Below are 25777 nucleotides of genomic sequence, written 5' to 3'. Positions count from 1 at the left end.
TCGTTCGTCATTTTCTTGGACTCCAACATTATCCCACCACCAGTGTCTAATCACTATTAATTGTTTGAGTTTCAGATGGACCATCCAGGAAGACAACGAAATTTCAAGGGAGTCGACATCATCTCCAGGTAAGAAATTTAATTTTTTATCGTGATTTTAAAAAAAATCATGTTTGAATTTTACAAACTGAAATAGTAGATACCGATATGCCACCTTAGATTGCCTTCAGCATTAATCAACATGAGGTATTTATGAAAGTGAACAGATTCATGGAGATAATTCATATTCCAGAGATTAACTGTTGAGGTAAAAAACAAACAAAAAAAAAAACAAAAATCTAAGTTATTGTTAATTATATTAGGTGGTGAGACTGCATTTCTTTCAAAACATAATTTCTTCAATAATCTATTTATATATAAATTCAAAATATTAACAAGAATTACGTTTTTCAAAAATTCACTACAGGACGGAATCAAGAGACCGGATTGGATCGTGTATTCTTCAAAGGATTGGATTCGTAACGGAGACTTCATCACGAGGTAGGAATTATATTTCTCTCTCTCCCTCTCCTCCCCCCCCCCCCCCTCCCCTCCTCTCTCTCTCTCTCTCTCTCTCTCTCTCTCTCTCTCTCTCTCTCTCTCTCTCTCTCTCTCTCTCTCTCTCTCTCTCTCTCCACTACTCTTCTCTCCCTCTTTCCATCTCTCTCTCTCTCTCTCTCTCTCTCTCTCTCTCTCTCTCTTTCTTTCTCTTGGCTCAGTTCACCGGGGAAAGAGTTGTAGGGTAAGGACATGATATTTTAATTATTATTGCTTAACAATTAATTTGACAATGATTGGATAAATGATAAAGATTTATATAGTACGAGTACGACAACTTTTTAACAGCTGTAGACTGTAAACTACTGAAGAAGAAAAAATTAGACGATAAAAGAAACCACAAGGCACCAAGTGATCAAAGATATGAAACTATTCGAAACTTATGGCACATATCAATGTAATATTATAATTTGCTGGCTGATGATCATATAGTAGCTTTGTCTATAATATTTTAGAGGACTTTCCTTTCAATATATGGTAATATTATTCGTTTGCGTTGTGTTGTAGATGTTAAATACAGTCGAGATACCTAGTCCTAGTGCTCTAGATAGAATTCTAAGTCTAATTTCTTACACTTACACTACAGATAATAGACGTCTTCGCTTACAGTTAAAGCTTTATTCGTTGTAGTAAATTCATTCCGAATCCAAATTAAATAAAATGGATGGATTTCAATTCCAGGGTCCGTAATATCCAACCAAATTGGTCACCCCAAATTATCTGTACACGCCCATACACAATTCCATTATCCATACGCTTCACTATAGTGTGTCACATAACTATACTATAACGCCGTCACATAAAGCCTTTTCGTGTGTTTACATAGCGCTGTTTTTCACGGTGTATTGAATTTTTTTTATATATAATAAAAAAATCTTGCACTAGACTATCAAAATCGACATTCATACAAATCTGAACTGAATTCATCTGAATGAACATGAGTATAATCCACATTAATTAGACTGTTAACGGTTTTTTCAAAAGTAAATTGAATTTGAAAGCATTGAATTCAATAGCTTTTAACAGCCTCATAAGCCAACTATTTTAAACTTTGTCAGCTGTGTAGTGTAATATGAGTCAAGATTGGAGGTCAAAATAATTGTGTTATGCCCCTTTGTATTTTAAGAACTGAGATTCTTTGCAGGTGATTTTTACAATGAAGCACCTCAAAATACAAGGAAAGCTTTCATGTGCTTATAGAAATAGTGAAATAACGATAAGTATTCAATTGTAAGCTTCAATTTATTAGACAAAGACAGATACTGTCTTACAATTCAATACCGTTATTTTTTTCTTCGAGCTGAAATCAGCACCATTTTAATTATAGAAATAGTGTATCTGCACAATATATCAAACTTTGAAAAAAATCCCAGCCGACAATTTGATGTTTACGGGAATTGTAGAATGAACAAATCTAATTTATGACTGTTTTGTTAGACTCCGATCTCACCATTTTCTGATCCATCGTTTGGAATCCACAAACAAAGAGTTTTACAAACTGTAATCATTGATTCTAGTATTCCACCTTAGATTGCCTTCAGCATTAACCAACATTTGGTATTTACAGAAGTGACAATTTTTCTCCTGATAATTCATTTTCAAGAGTTTGATTTTATTTTTTTCATTGGCGAGGTCAAAAAATTATTAGTTACTTTTATCATTAAGTGCAAGGCTGCATATCTTTCAAAACATAATTTCTTTGCTCATTATCTGTTTACAAATTCAAAACATAATCAAGAAATACATCTTTTATTTTTAATTCACTAAAGGACAGCATGAAGATACAGGATTGCATCGTGTATTCATCAAAAGATTGTATTCGTAATGGAGATCCAATCTTGAGGTAGGTATTCCATTTAGTTCTCTCTCTCTCTCTTTCTCTCTCTCTCTCTCTCTCTCTGCTCTCTCTCCTCTCTCTCTTTCTCTCTCTCTCTCTCTCCTCTCTCTCTCTTCTCTCTTCTCTCTCTCTCTCTCTCTCTCTCTCTCAAACCTTCTGTATCTCTCCGTCTCTCTCTATCTCTTTTTCTATCTGTCTCTCTGTTGGCTTAGTTAACTGGTGAAGTAAAATACTAGCGAAAGAGTGAAAATGGAAAGGCTTCATATGGGAACAAATCAGACAATGGACGTTTCGGGTACAAAGCCTTCGTCAGCACAACAATACACAAATAAATGTGGAAAACAAATAAAATATAATGAAAAATAACTTGTATCGCCTCAACCCCCCCCCCCACCCCTCCCCTTTTTTATTTTTTAATTTTTTTTTTCCTGTTGACGTTGTTTGTTTGTTTGTTTGTTTGTTTGTTTGTTGTTTTTTTTTTGTTGTTGTTTTTTTTCTCTCCTCTCCCCTCTTTTCTATCCATCTATTTATATCTGTCTATCCATCTCTATCTATCTATCTATTTATCTGTATATTCCACTTTACTATCGCATCGCCATCTGATCATTCGTATTTCCTTCACGAAGATTCGTCCTTCGCTCATCCAACAAACACCCCCCCATCCAACCTCCGCTGTGACTCTTTCACCTCGCCCTCTCCAACGCCCCCTACTGTTTCACAACAGCTTTCTAGTACTACTATTACTACTACTACTACTACTACTACTACTACTACTACTATACTACCACTACTACTACTACTACTACTACTACTACTACTACTACTACTACTACTACTACTACTACTACTACTACTACTACTACTACTAATACTACTACCACTTATATGTCTTTTATCTTCCATTATTTTCTGGAAAGTTCTGTTCCCTGACGCTGACCTTTTCTTATCAATTAGATCACCCCCCTGGGGCACCCTATCCTCTACCCACGCCATGCTAACATTTCATTCATAGTGCAACCACCATTGAGTACAGACGATACAAGTTATTTTTCATTATATTTTATTTGTTTTCCACGTTTATTTGTGTATTGTTGTGCTGATGAAGGGTTTGTACCCGAAACGTCCATTGTCTGTTTTGTTCCCATACGAAGCCTTTCCATTTTCACTCTTTCGTTAGTATTTTACGACACCGGCTTCAGGCAGCCCTTACCGTTTTCTACTTAACTGGTGAAGGCGTTGTATAGAAAGGACGTTTTGATAATTCGATAATAATCTTGCTAAACATCAACTAATTAAATAGATAAGGAATGGATAAATGAAAAAGATTTAAATATGAGGACACAAACAGCTGTAAACATAAATATTGGTGATCAATAATTAGATAGTGAAAAAAAACAAAAGTCCCGTGATATGAAACTCATTGAATGCATTGTTTGGAAAGCACTGACAAGAGTCCATTAAAGAAAACGCATAGACTAAAATATATTTCAATTGCTCAAGGTAGTGAATATCAGTCAAAACTCACAGGTTACAGCAATTATAATTACTAATTTTAAGTTTTTTAAAACAACAATAAAATAAAAATAAAATTCCCTTTATTCATCCAATAGGGGACATTTGTCTTTAGAGTCTATTCCAAGGGAATACTGGAATAACCCAGACGTCTGCCGCAGTGCTGCACTTCAAACTGAGCTTGGGCGAGGTGACTTGCTCAAGGCCACACAGCGCAGCCGGTATTCGAACTCGTGACCTTTGGGGTACAAAACAAAAACTGTACCACTGAGCCACACTTCCCCACCCAACTGAAACTGAAACAGTGATAAAGATCAATGTATCCTGCCAAAAACATGGTTTTAAAGAGTTCACAAGTGATAAAATTAATAAAACTGGCCCACCATTTAAAAAAACTGTGTCTCTATCCTTACTGTAAAATATTTTCTCGTCATTTAGCTAACAACTACAATGTAAAATTGCTTATAGTTATAGTAGTAGAATTCTTTTTTTACTAATGTTATATATTGAAATTGGTTTGATGAGTATAAACTCTCATAAGTGTCATAAGATCTGTCTGTGCTGCACGATTAATAGCCTTGTGCTATGTCTTCATTTAGAAGTTAGCTTTTGAGGCTCAACAGGGGAACAGAACTTGTCACATTGTTTTAGTAGTTAACCAGTTGAGCTATCGGGATGAATGTAAAGATGATCTGAACGTTAGTCGTGAGACTGCATTTCTTTCAAAACATAACTTCTTCGATCATAATATAAACAAGAATAACGTTTTTTATTATTTTCTCAAGGATGGACAGGATTGGATTGTGTATTCTTCATAGGACTGGAGCCTTCTCTTTGAGGTAGGAATGTCGTGGTTGGTCTTCTCTTCTCTCTCCTCTTCCTCCTCTCTACCTTCCCTCTCCTCTCTCTCTCTCTCTCTCTCTCTCTCTCTCTCTCTCTCTCTCTCTTATCTCTCTCTCTCTCTCTTCTCTCTTTCTCTCTCTCTCTCTCTCTCTTTCTCTCTTTCTCTCTCTCTCTCTCTCTCTCTTTTCTCTTTCTCTCTTCTCTCTCTTCTCCTCTCTCTCTTTCTCTTCCTCTCTCTCTCTCTCTCTCTCTCTCTCTCTCTCTCTATCTATCTGTGTGTTCCTCTTAGTGGGGACCTGTGCTTGTGTCAGGATGAGACATTTAGGTGATCTCAAACTAAGTACATTGATAGTGGCTCTACATCTACATCTGTTCCCTATTTGATCTCCTCTGTCTCCCTTTTTCTTGGGTACTTTGATTTTAATTCTAGAAAATTTTACTATCCCACTTTCTTCCTTTTTACTGGCGCTGATATTACCTAAATGTGTGGCAAGCGCCATAAATCCCTTAAAAACGAACATACTACCACTACTACAAGCACCACCACCATTACTACTGCTACTACTGCTACTACTACTACTACTAATACTATTACTACTACTACTACTACTACTAATACTACTACTACTACTACTACTACTACTACTACTTCTGCTGCTGCTGCTACCACCACTACTACTACTACTACTACTACTACTACTACTACTACTACTACTACTACTACTAGTACTACTAAGACAGGAGGTAAATATTTTCATCGAGGCAGTAATTTCAAATAATAGCGTGCAATATGTGTTTTGATCATCTTTTTCGTGCACCATGAATGATATCAATCAATGTCATATTGTAGGTGTTTAATAGGCCTCTCACAAAATAGCATGTATATAATACTAAGACTAGGCCTCTCACAAAAGATTATGTTTATTATAATCAGAACAGGCCTTTTATAAAATATTATGTATATACTGAGACTAGGCCTCTCACAAAATATGTATAGACTAAGACTAGGCCTCTCACAAAATATGTATATACTAAGACTAGGCCTTTCACCAAATAGTATGTATAACCTAAGACAAGTTCTCTCGCAAAATAGTTTGTATATACTAAGACTACAAACGACTTAGTTGAAGCAAACCTTGAAAATCTTGAAAGATAGAAAGCCCCAGGATTAGACAAGAATCAACAAAAGTTGAACTAGATGTGAAGTCAAAGAACTGATTTTTTTTCCTGCATTTTATGATCTGTTACTTTTTGTTACAGATATTTGATGTCATCAAGCTCCAGGAATCGAGATTGGCCATATGTGGGCGGTAGGGGCGGTGGCCAGCAGGGATGGTGAGGTCATGGAGAATGATTGTGGTATTCAGCGGAGTAATGGGATGGGTTATATTGGAGGGCCCCGGGGATTGTAATGGCAGTGATCAAGATGTTGGAGGAGTTGTTGGTGGCGAGGTGATGATGGAGATGTAGATGGTGGAGCAACAATAGTGACATTGTTGGTGAAGGTGGCATTGTTGGGTGACGGGATGATGGAAATCATGATGGGAGGGTTGTGGTGGTGAAGGGATGATGATGGCAATGGTTGTGAAGGGAGGTAATGGTGGAGGAAGTGATGATGGTGGTATTGGTGGGGTTGTAGTGATTGTGATGTAGAGATTGTGTTCGTCGAGGAAGGTGGTGGTGGGTGGAAGTTGTGGGGAGGATGAGGATGCTGGAGGTAGATTCAGTGATAAAGTGAAGGTGGTGGTGTGGTTCTGGACTTGGGTTTGAGTTGATTCCAACTGGTTAGGGCCGGGTGAGTTACATTCGTGTTCTTTGTTGACAAGATGATTGTGGTTGGCATTCGCATGGATTTGAAATACAGATAAGTGTGCTTCTACCGGTGGGGGTGTATTTGTTTGTGTTTCATGTCCATACCCAAGTGCAGTAGGCGGACTGGAGGCCTACAGGAAGCCCGAATGTGTTTGGGCAGAATGTTGATTTACAATTGTCTTGAAGACGGGGATAGGGATGTGATTTGTTTGACTCTTTCTGGATGGGTCACCTTGACCCTGGGTTTGGAACTGTGCCATTTACTGGATCTTTATTGTTGAACCTGCTTCTATCATTTTCGCCAAGCCATGGCTTTCACTTATTACCACTAACCTCACATCATGGTCTCTTCTATCACAACCCTATGACTCTACCATTACTTCCCATCATCCCTTCCAAAGCTATCACCTCCCAACACAACCATTGCCATCAGAATCGCCTCCCATCATCATCATCTTCACCACCATAGCCCTGCCGGAGTGATTTCCATCATCACGTCACCTGCCTTGCCATTTTCACCATCATTGTCACTGCTGCTGCTTCCATCATCTACATCCTGCCATCACTTTTATATCAACAATACTTTCTTCATCTTGAGCTCTGCTGGTGCAATCTCTGCCGATCTGACCCTGAAAATTACTCTTAGAACGCCATGATCATTTGAAGTGGCTTTATCATCCCTGCCACCTTGCAAGGCAAGCAAGACAAGCAAGGCAAGCAAGTCAAGCAATCAATGGTGACTCTTATCACCATTGCCTCTTTCACCATCAATGGTGACTCTTATCACCATTGCCTCTTTCACCATCAATGGTGACTCTTATCACCATTGCCACTTTCACCATCAATGGTGACTCTCATCACCATTGCCTCTTTCACCATCAATGGTGACTCTTCATCACCATTGCCTCTTTCACCATCAATGGTGACTCTATCACCATTGCCACTTTCACCATCAATGGTGACTTCATCACCATTGCCTCTTTCACCATCAATGGTGAATCTTATCACCATTGCCTCTTTCACCATCAATGTGACTCTTATCACCATTGACTCTGTCACCATCAATGATGACTCTAATCACCATTGCCTCTTTCACCATCAATGGTGACTCTTATCACCATTGTCTCTTTCACCATCAATGGTGACTCTTATCACCATTGCTCCCTTTCATCGCGTCCTTTCCAATTTTTGTCAAGCCTATATTATACACTCAAGCACTTAAAGAATTTCATTCACCGTTAATAAGATTTAAATGCCCAATCTTTAACTTCAGATATGGTAAACTTTCAGTTGTTTTTGTCGTTTTTTTTTTCAAGTTGCAGTGTTGTGTCATTTTTCTTTAATCTTAATGTTTTGTTCACAATATTTCATCAACTCTCAACATGACATATGGGAATATCTATTACAATTACCTTGTAGTTGGATAGAAAGATAATTTTCTTAAGAAAAGTCATCTCATCAAAATTAAAAGCAATTTTTTTCCTGTCTCAGAATTTTCAATGGCCATTTTAATGTTAATTACTCGCGTACTGTATAAAATAGCTTTCATTTTGTATAAAGTTTTGATAAATGTACTTTCATTACATCCAACATTCAGTTTACCTTATTTTAATCTCTTATTCATATATCATTCATTGCCTATAAGTTTTATTGTCTAATATTTTAAAGTCATATCAATGTCTGGTTTTATTGGAATGTAATTTCAAACTCATTTAATACTTTAACATTATTTATGCAAATATAACAGTAGCTTTTTAAAAACAGAACAATTCATTTATTTAATATTGATTAGCTTGAGTAATTATTTCTGTACACGTAAATGCTTACTACTTAAAGAAGTGATTCGTTTCTAGAAACCTCTCTGTTTAAACATTACACAGATCGCTTGACATATCATTCTATAGATATATTCTAATACCCTTTTAATTTTGCGATGCCTATACACTTCTGATTTATGAGCAATGATACAAAAGTAATAATAGTTTTTCTTAAAAGAAAGGTAAGAGTGATGCACTTATTACAAAATATTAATAATACGTTAAGTTTTTATAAAACATGGTTTTAATTTCTTTAATATTCATCGTTATTCAAGTAATAAATTTCTTAGTCAGCCGTAGTAATTTGATAATTTGATATTTTAGTATTTAGTTAGAATGCACATGTTGGCAAAATATGTTACAGTTTGTTTAAAAAACAAACAGGTTCAAGAACGCTTTTGTTATCATTATATACATAAACTGAAATTCAGATGTTTCGTATATTTCTTTTATAAATTTAATGTTATAACTATTATTGTCATTTGTATAAAATGTGTGATATGTTACCTAACTATAAATATATAAATATTTTGCAAAATGTTCTATAGATAATGTCCTTTTAATTTTGTCATGACAACACTTTTTTTATCATGTAGTTTGTTAATTTTAATAGGAATATATTTTATTATTACATCATTTATATCAAGTAATTTAAAATTAATTTCACTCTTTATTATAGCAGTCATAGATTTATAACAAATGAAGCATAACATTCAGGAACTTAAAAGAGTGTTTTAAAATACTAGAATTTATTTTCTTTTTCTTTAAATATGATCCATCAAGTTTTCAAATATTTGATATTACGGCCAAGATATCATTATTAAAGTAAACAATAATTTGAATGTATTTATCTGGATTGATATGTAATTGATCTTTGTTTGTATGCATTATCATTTTTTTTCTTTTTCAGAGATTATTAAAATCATAGTCCATTTCTAAGATTTCGTTCTTAGATTTTATATTAACTTGTAGTTGAATAGGACTTTGTGCTACTGATTTTCTTATACACCCTAATTGAGAAATGTTGTTTTTCATTTGTCACATGTCATCGTAAGTAACGCTTGATAGAATTTTAATTTATTTGCAATCATATGAAAATAGCGGTAACAATGATGAATTTTTATGAGTAAGCATTGTTTTAATTTTGATTTTAAAAATTATCCATCGTTTTCAAAAAACAATAATGATATGGTTGACATCAACTCACATATTTTCATTTAGGAATATGTTTTACAATTATCATGTGGTTGGATAGGCTTTGTTTTGTCATACAGATAGTGAAATCGTCTCATCAACGTTGCGCTTTAATAATAATGCATCTACCATTGATTTCTCCTATCATTATACAGTTTGATATCTTATTTACACAAAATTACATCACAATATCATCATGTTCTTGTACATGTTTTATTATCTCGTGCTTTATAATCATATCATATATGTTGAGTTTCAATGGAATGTAATTTTGAATTTGTTTTATACTTTATGGCAGTTGTGCAAATATGACATAAGCGATTCACAAAAGGAATAGATGCTTCATTTATTTAATATTGAAATATTTTTGTATAATGCTAATACTTAATGCTTAGAGAAGAAATTATTGTTGATATAAAAATTATATTCTTTTATCTGAGAAAGAAATTACAAGCTCAACAATTTTACACAAATCCGTTATTTACATTATCATTGTAAAAATATATTCTCAGATATAGATTTGATCTTCTAATATTTTTTTTGATCCATCAATTTTCAAACGATAAATTTCTCAGCCAGCCATTATTACTAAATAAACATCAGAGAGAGAGAGAGAATGTATATTCACACTTTTCACGCCAAAACAATATTAGCTATATGACAAGTGGGGTCTAGAATTTAGCTTGAATAAGTTAAGGATTAGAAACAAAAAGATCCATTGTTTTCGAATATATGATGTCATGCCAAGTAGTCATTATATAAATAAGCAAGTATTTTGTTGTTTTTATTTGAATTCAACATGTAGTTCACCTTCCTTTTTTCTTCAAATAATGAACATCTCAGTCGCCCAATCATTAATTGGTAAAATAGAGTAGTTTAGAAGTAACATATATTGCCAGTTGGACTGTGCGTTTATTTGCTTTTTGCCAAGGAAGAAATATATCATTTCTGTAAGGAAATGGGCCAAAAGTATTTTTATCTTTTTTCTTGTTTAAATATATAATATGATGTTGAATTAAGCAAAGTCATACATGGAATTTAAACAAAATGAAATTCATTGTAATTGGATATGGCAATTTATTTGGCATCTTTTAAAGAAATCACCAACATGTTCTAATGATTTGTAATAACCATTAAATGTTTATTGCTCGCATGAATTATAAGATGCTACCACTTTCTAACATAGATTTTTAAATCGTGATATTTAATGACATTGTATATAGTTTTGATGAGTGTTTATAATAATGTATTTAGGACATACCTATGTAATCTCATTGTATATAGCGGGTGGTTGGATGGGAGCATCACCCTTGAATCATATACCTATGATGTTCGCATGGGTGTATGATCCGATAGTGATGTCGTTTCTTCTTCTCTTTACTAGCCTATCCTGCTTCTTTGGTTTGTGATTGTATTTTTGACAGGGGATATTTTTTTTCTGTAAATCTTCTGCCTGTTTGATCTTGGTTATTTATAATTTAGCTTATGATATCTTTAGGTTATGATTTTGATTTACATTTGTACTATTTTTGTTAGATTGCTTGTTTTTTTGTTTCAGCGGTCTCTCATATAACCTCAATTGTGTTGGAAGAGACCTAAAGCAACAACAAACAAACAAACAAATCATTGTATATAGAAAATCCACATATACTTGTGGGGCTGTATTTTATATTGTCTTTTTACAATTGATCCAATTTTATTTCCATACTATCTGGTGACCTGCCACTCAAAACTTTCATAATTCTTAATTATATCAGCTCAGACCACTCAGAGAAAATGTTTAATTTTTAATCAGATTCTTGGCTTGTTAAATTTGATATTGTCACACGATTAGTGTGACTAATTCTAAAGTTAAGATATTTTTATGGTTGAAGTGGTGAGAGTGAAAACGCGTGTTGTAAAAATAATTAATGCAGTTGTGAAATGATAAACACTTCTGCTAAAAGGAATACAGTTTTGTCCTTTCCAACGTTTTGAAATTATGATGTATTATAGAAGAAACCATATTTTTTGTGGTTTGATTAATTGGAGATCATCATCATCATCATATCATCATCATCTATCGTGTCACGCCAGTGGTGGATCCATTGGATGGCTTCAGGGGTGCAGCCTCTCAGGTCCATATCACTGATATATGGTCCAAGTTCACACTAGTGAAGGATGTGGTCCATGTTTTGAGCCGTGTGTCCACATTGACATCGGCAGTCTGAAGAAAGTCCCCAATTTTGTAAGGTTGTTTTGGTCTTCCCCACTTTAGACCTTGCCCTGTTCAGTGTCAACCAATCTTTCCTGGGGAGATTTACTCCGCTTGGCAGTTCTTCTTTGGGTTCCTGAATGGCATTATTTGGGCAGCAGTCCCATTCTTTCCATGAATGCACTCTGTATATGGCTGCATGGTCTGGGTGGATGCCTTCAGTTGTCAGGAAGCTTGTTGTAAAAATAATTAATGCAGTTGTGAAATGATGAACACTTCTGCTAAAAGGAATACAGTTTTGTCCTTTCCAACGTTTTGAAATTATGATGTATTATAGAAGAAACCATATTTTTTGTGGTTTGATTAATTGGAGATGACACATTTTCATGTGACTGAATCCAAAGTTAGATATTAAGTGAAAGAGTGAAAGTTCATATCCTGAAATTACAAATGCAGTACCTAGTAACGTAATGTGCACTTCTGCTTAAGATAAAATGAATTTGTCATTTTCAAAATGTTAAACTTTTTTCTCTCCTTTCTTTCACACTTTTCCATACCAGCCAAATTTACCCTAAACTGTTTTGAGGAAAAGTCTCCTTTCTTTCACACTTTTCCATACCAGCCAAATTTACCCTAAACTGTTTTGAGGAAAAGGTTCACCAATATGATTTTGACATCCATTCACCCCATTTTGTATGTTATAATGATGATTGCCCAATTTATAACATAGAGATATCACCTTTATCAAATTTCTAAACATTTTCTTTTTTTGGTGTTGTATAAATTTTATGACCACTCGTCCTCCTCCTCCTCCTCCTCCTCCTCCTCCTCTTCTTCTTCTTCTTCTTCTTCTCTAATTCTTCTTCTTCTTCTCTTCTTCTTCTTCTTCTTCTTCTTCTTCTTCTTCTTCTTCTTCTTCTCTTCATTTTTATTCTTCTTTTACATTTCCCCCCTCCTCTTCCCATCCTTATCCTCCTCCCCCTCCCTCATCTTATTCTTTTTTCTTCTTCTTGTGCTTCCTTGTCTTGTTCTTTTTGTTCTTGTTGTTGTTGTTGTTGTTGTTGTTTCTTCTTCTTCTTCTTCTTCTTCTTTCTTCTTTCTTCTTCTTCTTCTTCTTCTTCTTCTTCTTCTTCTTCTTCTTCTTCTTCTTCTTCTTTGTTTTTATTCTTCTTCTTCTTTGTTTGTATTCTTCTTCTTCTTTGTTTTTCTTCTTTTTCTTCTTTGTTTTTATTCTTCTTTTACATTCTTCCCCATCTCTTCCTCTTCCCATCCTTCTCCACCTCCCCGTCCCTCATCTTATTCTTGTTGTTGTTGTTGTTGTTTGTTTCTTCTTTCTTCTTCTTCTTCTTCTCTTCTTCTTCTTCTTCTTCTTCTCTTCTTCTTCTTCTTCTTCTTCTTCTTCTCTTCTTCTTCTTCTCTCTTCTTCTTCTTCTTCTTCTTCTTCTTCTTCTTCTTCTTCTTCTTCTTCTTCTTCTTCTTCTTCTTCTTCTTCTTCTTCTTTCTTCTTCTTCTTCTATTCTTTTCTTCTTCTTCTTATTTTTCTTTTCTTTCACTTCTTCTTCTTCTCTTCTTTCTTCTTTCTTCTTTCTTCTCTCTTCTTCTTTTTCTTATTTTTTTCTTATTTTACTCTCTTCCCATCTCTCTTCCTTTCCCTCCTTCCCTTCTCTCCCCTCTTCTTCTCTTTTCTTCTTCTTCTTCTCTTCTTCTTCTTCTTCTTCTTCTTTTCTTCTTCTTCTTCTTCTTCTCTTCTTCTTCTTCTTCTTCTCTTTCACCTTCTTCTTCTCTTCTTTCACCTTCTCATCCCTTCTTCTTCTTCTTCTTCTTCTTCTTCTTCTTCTTCTTTCTTCTTCTTCTTCTTCTTCTTCTTCTTCTTCTTCTTCTTCTTCTTCTTCTTCTTCTTCTTCTTCTTCTTCTTCTTCTTCTTCTTCTTCTTCTTCTTCTTCTTCTTCTTCTTCTTCTTCTTCTTCTTCTCTCTTCTTCTTCTTCTTTCTTCTTCTTCTCTTCTTCTTCTTCTTCTTCTTCTTCTTCTTTCTTCTTCTTCTTCTTCTTCTTCTTCTTCTTCTTCTCTTCTTCCTTCTCTTTCTCCTTCTCCATCCCTTCTTCTTCTTCTTCTTCTTCTTCTTCTCTTCTTCTTTCTTCTTCTTCTTCTTCTTCTTCTTCTTCTTCTTTTAGTTTAGACATTGACATTTTGAATATTGCAAATATTGCTCTAGTCATATATTGTATTTTTGAAAATTAAAATTATACTGCAGTTAGATGTGGCATTATGTTAGGCCTCTTTTTAAGAAATCACCACTATCAATATTTCGAACATTTCTTTTTCTGTCTTTTGTTATATTTAAATGGTAATGACACATAGAACTTATAGAATAACTGCCTCCCTCTTACATAAAATTTTAATTCGTGAAATGTAAATATGTGTTTATAGACGTCTAATTGTGTTTGTGACAAATATGTTATCTCATTGATTTTTTTAGACCTTAACTCCCGCAAACAAAAGAAAGATCTTTCTTTCGCCATAATTTTGTATCACTTGTGAATAAATTCAATTATCAGATTATTACATAAATCAGTTTAAATCAAATTCTGAAGTAAAAGAACTCAATTTTAATTTATTCCCTAATTTGAAACGTGAATCGCCTTTGGAATCCAAGTTAATTCCCGTTTCTGCAGGTTTTCCTGTATTTTGGTGAGAATAGTTTGCTTGCTATCTGTGGATCATATTAAAATGTACTTTTTGCCAATTTGAATATGACTTAGCTACCCACTTATGGCTTGATAAACATAGGTATGGCTTTTTAAATAATAGCAAAAAGAGGATTCTTATCCGGATCTTTATTGAATCTGTTGCAAGCGCCGTAAAACCATTAAAATCAAAAAACAATTATTGAATCTGAAGCTCTAGCTAAATGCAGCTACTGGACTCTGAGTTGTCGACTATGAATATGTTATGACTTTTCAATATTATATCTGTATTTATATTCTTTTTCTTTTTTTTTTTGGTCATGTTATGACACAAATCGATGACTTGTCAACTCAAAACATTAATAGATATAAAATTTTTGATGCCGTAAATAATAAATGAACAAAAAACAATTATTACCAAACATGTTGTATGAATTAAAAGTTGAATATTTTCTTGGCTGAAGCACTGGGGTATAAATACATTTTTATTCAACTAAAATTGAATACGTATTTCTCACCTAACTTCTGAAGACAAAATTAAAAAGAGAGGAAATCAAACTAAGTACTGGTTTTCCAATATTTTGATATGTCAATCTTATTACAAACCACTCTCTATTGAGATTTTATGGATTCAAAGGGATCCTATATTTGATCTTAATACATTTCTCCATACCAGCGTTGACATTTTAAAAGTCGTCTTGAGGAACCTTTGTCAACTTTTTAATTGGCCTTCGTTTATTGTTGCCATTTTTTCATACTATTGATGTACATGAGTATGGATGCTGTATTAAAATTGAGAACTCAACATTGTTTTCTTAGATTTGAATTTAAAGATTCACGTGTTCAATTTCTCATTCTCGAATTCTTTAGGATGGGGAAGGAGGGGGGGGGGGGGGGGGGGGGGGGGGGGGGGGAGAATTGTGCTTCTCCAGCTGACTGTTGTGTTCCACGTCCGTTCTCATCTTTCCTATTTCTTTATTTTTCCCCGGATGGGGTCCTCTGACCTCCCATGGTGGAAAGAGAGGTCACTCACTGTGTCTTATCTCTTTCCCTTTCCATGTTGCTCTCTCATGGTGAACATGTCACTTGCTGTGTCTTCTATCCCATATACATATATGTTTTATGAGTTGCTTTCTGTCCTTGCCTTTGTCTTGGAATGGGTTTACTTGGTTCTGTCCTGATCCTCTCCGGAATCCTTGGCTGAGAGGGAAATAGTCAAAAGTATGCAAGGATTTTCATTGTAAATCCTCTCTCTTTTATGCACTGATCGTTACATTTTTGTGTTGAAAATGCCTTTTGAATGAGACTTTTAGGTACATTGATGGAATTTCTTGGATACTTTAATTTTTTCACTATCCCATTTCTTTCCTTTTTTTATTACTGGCGCTGATATAACCTAAATGTTTTGCAAGCGCCATGAAACCCTTTTTCTGGATTGAGATTGCTTGGTGGTTTTTCCCTGGTTATGTCCGAAATCTTTAGCTGGGAGGGAGACTGTCAAATGTATAGTACCCTTTTAAAGAGATATTTTATTCCATTGTTAATCATCTCACTGTTATTGTTGTGTGGTCCTATCATTATTAGTTTTGGATGGTTGGCTAGGTGGTCTTCAGATTGGAAGGCACAGGGCTCGATTCCTACTCTGAGCGGCGTATAGTTGAATCCTTAGAAAAGCTCTCTACTCACATTCTCTCACCGTACTCAGGTGTACAATGAGTACATGGCTCTTAACAACGTTGTTTCTGTCCGAAATAATTGTATTAATGCCTAACCGGCGTTATATATCGTCCTACTTGTTGCTGTTGGCAAGGGACACATTATAAAGCCCTTAGAGTTAGAGCGTGCTTAGTGGATACTGCGCTGTTATAGTATAATAATATAGTGGTCAGAAGTAATTTTATTTTGTCGACCCCAGGAATGTCTTGGTGGATTTCGTTCCATGCCATGCATTAATCTTATGAGTAGCATTATGTGTATAGTAACATGCTATGATAGGGACACGATATGATGGTGTATACATCTACTGATAATTTGCATAAGACATCTTTTTTCCCTTTAATATTCATTGTGTTAACCAGTAAAACTCTGAAAAAACCATGAATTCAAAAATTTGGCCAGAAAACTGGTCCTTCAAATATCGATCGATTTAAATGAATTCTTTTGGCAAAAACTCTCAAACCTGGGAATCACATGGGTCCTTTAAATCGATGAATATGTGAAGGAAGTGTTTTCTGGCCAAATTTTTAAAAGCATGTTTTACTAGAGGTAGAAAGTTAATTGGTTAACAAAATACCATAGGAACCATCAGTTCAACGAGCAAAATGTTACTATTACGATCGGAACAATCGTATTTATTTTTAGACATATCATCTGGTAATCTGTGTGCTCAACTGTTTTAAAATAAATGAAGTAACAAAATTCGACTTTTGCCTTTTGATCAAAGGTAAAATCAATAAGGACAATACAATGCTGATTTGTATTTTCAAATTATTCAATTCAAAAAATCAAATAGAAAAGAAGAAAAAAAACATTAAACGTTCAAAGCATGACATCTATTATATATATATATATATATATATATATATATATATATATATATATATATATATATATATATATATATATATATCGATATTGATCACTGATAGTGATTTGAATAATATCATTTTGGTGTCATATTGAGTTGAATGGAATAATTTATTTTGTTCTATTTTTAAGCGCCAAGATCTCATTGTTGAGGATACCGTGCGCTCTATAAGAGTCTATTATTATTATTATTATTATTATTATTATTATTATTATTATTATTATTATTATTATTATTATTATTATTATGTCAGTACCCTATGTGTCTGGATGAAACTTTCAAGTGATCTCAAACCAAGCAAACTAATTGTGTGGAATCGACACCTGTTCCTTGCTCACACCATTCCCCTTTGTCTTACTTTTTCTCATGTGCTATCGCATGTACAACTATAACTATCCTATTTTCTTCCTTTTTAATAGCGCTGAAATGACCTAAATGTTTCACAATGGCCGTAAAATCCTTAAAATCATAAAAATAAAACAAATGAACTTTCTTGTATTTACTTCTTAATTGGCAAAAAGGAAAGAGAACCATGTTCTTTAATTTAGTTAAAGTTTAAGAAACAAAAATTATTTTATTCAAAGAAAGCATTTATTTCAGTTCAAATCCTAATCGTCAAGTTTCTTTTAAAAATAAAAATCAATATTAGGCGTTAAGTTTACTCCGATATAATACCGTTCTGAGACAATTGGTCACATTTACAGATTGAGTCGGCATTGCCTATCGCATTCAAGTGTGGATTTAATTGTCACAGTATGTCGGTGAATATTTTGTGTTTGTTGTGTAAATGAAATCTTTACTATGGTCATCAAGCTTGTAAATAAGAAGGCTACATGTAAATGATGGCTTTATGTATCAAAACTGTCTTACATAATGAGATAAAAAATGATATAGATAGAATGCTGTTGACGTCATTCGAGTCTTTGTTATAGTTTGTTGCCATCCGCGTTTATGAGTAATTCTCAATTAACTGCATTGTCCCGACTATAAAAATGCATGGTTACACATAGTTTTGTGTGTTGTTCCGTTATACTTCCGATGGCAATGTTGTGAGTTTCTTAGCCAAGCGCATACTATCTATTATAGATGATTCATCAAAGATCTTTTATCTGCTCATTTTACGCCCTACTGGTTTGATAATCAAGGAACTAGAGAAAGGTTTGTCTTCACCAAAGGCAAAGAAACAAACAATGGATTTGTCAATGCGCAATATCAATTTCTTCATTTTAAATAGAAGGGTCGAACAATTAATACAGGCAACCCCCTATCCCGTTAAAAAAAGGCATCTTTTCACATGTAAAATAGATGACATACTATTTTTTTAAAACCTTTACGTATCATTGTAATAAATTCTATTTATTTAAAACCAAAGGCTTGTCCTAAAAAACCAACGCTTCCTTTAGTTTTGAATAATATTTACGATTAAGTAATTTGTATGGTTCGTGAATCGAAAGTAAAGGAAAAGGAAAACATCCGCTTCGACGCTAAAAACAGTCACCAATGGGAATCCAAAGGATGACGTAAAACAACCTTAGGTCGGCTTGCCTCGAATGTTTACACAATAAAAATGAAAGAAATTTTTGTCGTCCATTTCAAAATTTTCTAATCTTAAAAACCTTGTATCTCAACTAATACTGATCTCTCAGAGTGGTTCTATATCATAAATTATAGGATTTTTCATATGCTACAACAAATGTAATTTTCATGCTTTCAACCCTGATTGCACAATTCAAGGGTTTTTTTTGACCTAATTCCCCCTACTATATGATATGAAAACTAAAGTAAAGGATGGGGCGGAGAAAGGAGATATGAACAGCTTAAAGACTTGTGCAGCATCGTCACCCTTTTTTAAAAAAAATTAAAGACATTCATGAAGGGATCTTCTCATTGTACTACCAAAAAAAAAGAGCAGCAAATAGCTAGAATTAGGCTGTTGTGGCCGCCGACGGATACCAAAAAGTTGTTTTGTTTTGTTTTGTTAATTTTGTTCATGTTTGGCGCGTTTGTAGCTTAGTAATTTGAAAGACTTCAGGATTGTAGAAAGAATAATACTATTGCTATACGATTCTTACACTCTTGCTTTTTTAATATTCCGGACGTGTTCCAACCGCTGCACGAGCTTGCGAGTGCACGCTGGGAACAAAGTTCGAATTCCAAAAAGCAAGGGTGTAATCTTTTATTCTGCCCCTCAATGAATTTTGATTTCGTCATCTTTGAATAAAAGACATCTTCAAAGATACTTAAATGCTACTTCTTTTAAATGAATCTAATTTTTTGTAAAATTTAACGATTTGTAATCTGACGTTATAAATTATTATTGTAAACATATTATCATTACGTGTCACTATTTAGGGAGAGGGGTAGAATAAATACGATAGACAGTTAAATATAGTAAAAACTAAAATGTTGTTGGTGATGATAATGATACATTACTGATTAAATAAGTTTTACTTACCAAAGAACATTGAAAAGGCAAATAGAGAAATACTAAATTTTTCCATTTTACCGATTGTCCTTAGAATTTATGATAAAATAATTAAAAACAAACTAATAACAACCTAGAGAGGAGATGAAAAGAATTGAACTCCAGATCCTCTAAAAGAGAATAGAAGAGAGCTATTAGTTTTCCAACATTTTTGTAAAATTATTGTAAACAGGGCACTTGCATTTCAAAAACATATAGATCTAGTTAAATAAACGAAATGGAAACGTTTATAAATTTATAGCAATTTTTTGTAACAACAATTTTTTGCACTCAAATGATATGAAATACCGTCAAAGTGTAAAAGATTAACGACGGTAGCAGTGGCGTGGGGCCATTGGATCGAATGGTGCCAGGCACCACACCAATCTTTTAAAAAATCATAAACATCATAATTTAATTAAAAATAAAACTGAGAAATTTTAACTCCACTGTCTTTCGCCAACTCGCCACTCTATTCAAGATTCCGAATCACGCACTGCGCCGACTCGTGTGTTGGTGACATCACTGCGCGAATTCGTGACTGAAACACAGTGGTGCAAAGCAATCCGAGCTCCTTTAGTATCGCTACAGCTGATTGAGCGAGAAACTGGGACGAATTATACTATCTTCAAATAGCGGAAAAACCCTCGACTTGTGCCAGGATCTGAGAGCTCCACCGTTGGACTGGGGGGATGCGTCAATGTTGCACCATTTACGTCATAATTAGGGTAACTTCGGCCATCCAAAATATTACATTAACTGTCAAAAACACTGATCATTGTTAAGTTTATTTCTGAGCAGCAAAGAAAAACAACATAAAACTTAAAAATATGACATATCAAAATCCCCCTCCCCCCACCTCTTTTTCACGATTATTGAATAAAGTAATTCTTTGCAACACAAAGCATTGGGGACGAAATTACCAACATTTTACTTGCTTGTAGTGCCGAGTTGATGGTTACGTGTGTATGAGTGTTTATAATTTGTGTCTGTGAGTGTGTGTGTGTGTGTGTGTTTGTGCGTGTGTATTTGTGTCAGTCAGAGAAAGAAAGCGTAGATTGTCAACAGTTATACTTCGGTGTGTTTTTTGATTTCTTAAGTACTTAAGTGGAGTGATTTTTTCTTTGTGATGCTTTAAGATCTGAATCGACCTTTTATTTGTGCAATCATTAATTCCACTGATTTCCATTATTTGAGATATACTTTGAAGTTTTGTTTTGTTAAACAATGAATTGCATTGAATCAAGTTGACTCTTTACTTCACCGACCGTTTGGGAGATCGACACTAGATGACAAATTAAAAATAAAAAAACCAGTTCTTCACCAACCAACTGATTTTTGAATTAACACAGTTGTGGAAATCTCGAAAACGCTCTTTTTCAGTGACATGGTATGACAGGCATGAATGGCTCACAGTTAGTTTAGAAAAAAAAAATCATCGACCCCCCCCCCCCCCCCCACCCTTCCAAAAAAGAGAGTTTTTAACACGTGCTCTCTCCTCTTAATATTGTTCACTGTTTAAGAATTTTTTTCTTCTTCCAATCATGGCACCACCATATGCCGTCAATACGCCACGCCGCTGGTAGGGTTAATCTATAAGCCGTTGCACGTTCTCATGTTTCACCTGAAATCGCCTACTATCTAAAGGAAGAAACGATCAGGTGAGTGTTTAGCTTTGATTGTTTACCAAGTTGAAGGACAAATTGTACCAATACGGCTATTGTACAAAACTAAAGGAAGCGTTGTTTTTTAGGACAAGCCTTTGGTTTTAAATAAATAGAATTTATTACAATGATACGTAAAGGTTTTAAAAAAATAGTCTTTAGCCATATATTGTATGTCATCAATTTTACATGTGAAAATATGCCTTTTTTAACGGGATAGGGGGTTGCCTGTATTAATTGTTAGACCCTTCTATTTAAAATGAAGAAATTGATATTGCGCATTGACAAATCCATTGTTTGTTTCTTTGCCTTTGGTGAAGACAAACCTTTCTCTAGTTCCTTGATTATCAAACTAGTAGGGCGTAAAATGAGCAGATAAAAAATATTTGATTATCAAACCAGTAGGGCGTAAAATGAGCAGATAAAAGATCTTTGATGAATTATCTATAATAGATAGTATGCGCTTGGCTAAGAAACTCACATCATTGCCATCGGAAGTATAACGGAACAACACACAAAACTATGTGTAACCATGCATTTTTATAGTCGGGACAATGCAGTTAATTGAGAATTACTCATAAACGCGGATGGCAACAAACTATAACAAAGACTCGAATGACGTCAACAGCATTCTATCTATATCATTTTTTATCTCATTATGTAAGACAGTTTTGATACATAAAGTCATCATTTACATGTAGCCTTCTTATTTACAAGCTTGCTGACCATAGTAAAGATTTCATTTACACAACAAACACAAAATATTCACCGACATACTGTGACAATTAAATCCACACTTGAATGCGATAGGCAATGCCTACTCAATCTGTAAATGTGACCAATTGTCTCAGAACGGTATTATATCGGAGTAAACTTAACGCCTAATATTGATTTTTATTTTTAAAAGGAACTTGACGATTAGGATTTGAACTGAAATAAATGCTTTCTTTGAATAAAATAATTTTTGTTTCTTAAACTTTAACTAAATTAAAGAACATGGTTCTCCTTCCTTTTTGCCAATTAAGAAGTAAATACAAGAAAGTTCATTTGTTTTATTTTTATGATTTTAAGGATTTTACGGCCATTGTGAAACATTTAGGTCATTTCAGCGCTATTAAAAAGGAAGAAAATAGGATAGTTATAGTTGTACACGCGATAGCACATGAGAAAAAGTAAGACAAAGGGGAATGGTGTGAGCAAGGAACAGGTGTCGATTCCACACAATTAGTTTGCTTGGTTTGAGATCACTTGAAAGTTTCATCCAGACACATAGGGTACTGACATAATAATAATAATAATAATAATAATAATAATAATAATAATAATAATAATAATAATAATAATAATAATAATAATAATAATAATAATAATAATAATAGACTCTTATAGAGCGCACGGTATCCTCAACAATGAGATCTTGGCGCTTAAAAATAGAACAAAATAAATTATTCCATTCAACTCAATATGACACCAAAATGATATTATTCAAATCACTATCAGTGTAAAATGTCGAGTAAAGGTAACACCTGATCAATATCGATATATATATATATATATATATATATATATATATATATATATATATATATATATATATATATATAATAGATGTCATGCTTTGAACGTTTAATGTTTTTTTTTTTCTTTTCTTTCTGTTGTTATTTGATTTTTTAAATTGAAAAATTTGAAAATACAAATCAGCGTTGTATTGTCCTTATTGATTTTACCTTTGATCAAAAGGAAAAGTCGAATTTTGTTACTTCATTTATTTTAAAACAGTTGAGCACACAGATTACCAGATGATATGTCTAAAAATAAATACGATTGTTCCGATCGTAATAGTAACATTTTGCTCGTTGAACTGATGGTTCCTATGGTATTTTGTTAACCAATTAACTTTCTACCTCTAGTAAAACATGCTTTTAAAAATTTGGCCAGAAAACACTTCCTTCACATATTCATCGATTTAAAGGACCCATGTGATTCCCAGGTTTGAGAGTTTTTGCCAAAAGAATTCATTTAAATCAATCGATATTTGAAGGACCAGTTTTCTGGCCAAATTTTTGAATTCATGGTTTTTTCAGAGTTTTACTGGTTAACACAATGAATATTAAAGGAAAAAAAGATGTCTTATGCAAATTATCAGTAGATGTATACACCATCATATCGTGTCCCTATCATAGCATGTTACTATACACATAATGCTACTCATAAGATTAATGCATGGCATGGAACGAAATCCACCAAGACATTCCTGGGGTCGACAAAATAAAATTACTTCTGACCACTATATTATTATACTATAACAGCGCAGTATCCACTAAGGACGCTCTAACTCTAACGGCTTTATAATGGGTCCCTTGCCAACAGCAACAAGTAGGACGATATATAACGCCGGTTAGGCATTAATACAATTATTTCGGACAGAAACAACGTTGTTAAGAGCCATGTACTCATTGTACACCTGAGTACGGTGAGAGAATGTGAGTAGAGAGCTTTTCTAAGGATTCAACTATACGCCGCTCAGAGTAGGAATCGAGCCCTGTGCCTTCCAATCTGTTTTGTTTTTTTGTTTTTAAGGGTTTTACGGCGCTTGCAACACATTAAGGTCATATCAGCGCCAGGAAAAAGGAAGAAAATGGGATAGTTAAAAGTTCTAGAATTACAATTAAAGCACAAAAGAAAAGGTAGGACAAAGGGGAACTGGTTCAAATAGGGAACAGATGTAGATTCCAAGAGCACACCGTTAAAGTACTTAGTTTGAGATCACCTAAAAGTCTCATCCAGACACAAGCACAGGTCCCACTAAGAGGAATACACTCAAATGTTTACCAATCATATAATATAATATGTAAACTAAACATAATACAATGTATAATAGAGAGATGATTTACAAGGAAAAAAATATCATCTCCCAAAACTATAACTATACATTCGACTATTTCCCTCCCAGTCAAGGAACTCCGGCAAGGATCAAGACAAAACTAAGTAATCTCATTCCAAGACAATGACAGGAAACAATTGGAAAACGGGTATGGGGGGATAGAAGACACAGCATGTACCTCCCTGCCCACTATGGGAGGTCAGGATCCCCACCCAGCCTTCCAATCTGAAGACCACCTAGCCAACCATCCAAAACTAATAATGATAGGACCACACAACAATAACAGTGAGATGATTAACAATGGAATAAAATATCTCTTTAAAAGGGTACTATACATTTGACAGTCTCCCTCCCAGCTAAAGATTTCGGACATAACCAGGGAAAAACCACCAAGCAATCTCAATCCAGAAAAAGGGTTTCATGGCGCTTGCAAAACATTTAGGTTATATCAGCGCCAGTAATAAAAAAAAGGAAAGAAATGGATAGTGAAAATTAAAGTATCAAGAAATTCCAAAAGCATACCATCATGTATCTAAAAGTCTCATTCAAAAGGCATTTTCAACAGAAGACACAGCAAGTGACATGTTCACCATGAGAGAGCAACATGGAAAGGGAAAGAGATAAGACACGGTGAGTGACTCTCTTTCCACCATGGGAGGTCAGAGGACCCATCGGGGAAAAATAAAGAAATAGGAAAGATGAGAACGGACGTGGAACACAACAGTCAGCCGGAGAAGCACAATTCTCTCTCCCCCCCCCTCCCCTTTCCCCATCCTAAAGAATTCGAGAATGAAAAATTGAACACGTGAATCTTTAAATTCAAATCTAAGAAAACAATGTTGAGTTCTCAATTTTAATACAGCATCCATACTCATGTACATCAATAGTATGAAAAAATGGCAACAATAAACGAAGGCCAATTAAAAAGTTGACAAAGGTTCCTCAAGACGACTTTTAAAATGTCAACGCTGGTATGGAGAAATGTATTAAGATCAAATATAGGATCCCTTTGAATCCATAAAATCTCAATAGAGAGTGGTTTGTAATAAGATTGACATATCAAAATATTGGAAACCAGTACTTAGTTTGATTTCCTCTCTTTTTAATTTTGTCTTCAGAGGTTAGGTGAGAAATACGTATTCAATTTTAGTTGAATAAAAATGTATTTATACCCCAGTGCTTCAGCCAAGAAAATATTCAACTTTTAATTCATACAACATGTTTGGTAATAATTGTTTTTTGTTCATTTATTATTTACGGCATCAAAAATTTTATATCTATTAATGTTTTGAGTTGACAAGTCATCGATTTGTGTCATAACATGACCAAAAAAAAAAGAAAAAGAATATAAATACAGATATAATGTTGAAAAGTTCTAACATATTCATAGTCGACAGCTGCATTTAGCTAGAGCTTCAGATTCAATAATTGTTTTTTGATTTTAATGGTTTTACGGCGCTTGCAACAGATTCAATAAAGATCCGGATAAGAATCCTCTTTTTGCTATTATTTAAAAAGCCATACCTATGTTTATCAAGCCATAAGTGGGTAGCTAAGTCATATTCAAATTGGCAAAAAGTACATTTTAATATGATCCACACATAGCAAGCAAACTATTCTCACCAAAATACAGGAAAACCTGTAGAAACGGGAATTAATTTGGATTCCAAAGGCGATTCACGTTTCAA

General features: G+C 34.0%; 1 long non-coding RNA gene across 2 annotated transcripts; it reads left to right on the top strand.

The window, feature by feature from the left end:
- The first annotated feature begins 344 nt into the window (after window positions 1-344).
- Window positions 345-6323, top strand: LOC144972001 (uncharacterized). Of its 2 annotated transcripts, none has more exons than XR_013645226.1 (4): window positions 345-539; window positions 2366-2439; window positions 4731-4784; window positions 6049-6321. It is a non-coding gene; the product is annotated as an uncharacterized LOC144972001 (long non-coding RNA). The 2 variants fall into 2 exon arrangements; XR_013645225.1 differs by lacking the exon at window positions 345-539 and adding an exon at window positions 940-1073 and having other exon boundaries at window positions 6049-6323.
- The last annotated feature ends 19454 nt before the right edge of the window (window positions 6324-25777 follow it).

This window comes from Berghia stephanieae, chromosome 4, assembly GCF_034508935.2.
Source record: "Berghia stephanieae isolate SIO BIC M18660-M18661 chromosome 4, UCSD_Bste_1.3, whole genome shotgun sequence".
In the NCBI taxonomy this organism is placed as follows: domain Eukaryota; kingdom Metazoa; phylum Mollusca; class Gastropoda; order Nudibranchia; family Aeolidiidae; genus Berghia; species Berghia stephanieae.
The sequence above is the reverse complement of the archived record's forward strand: the minus strand, read 5'-3'. Positions and strand labels throughout refer to the sequence as shown.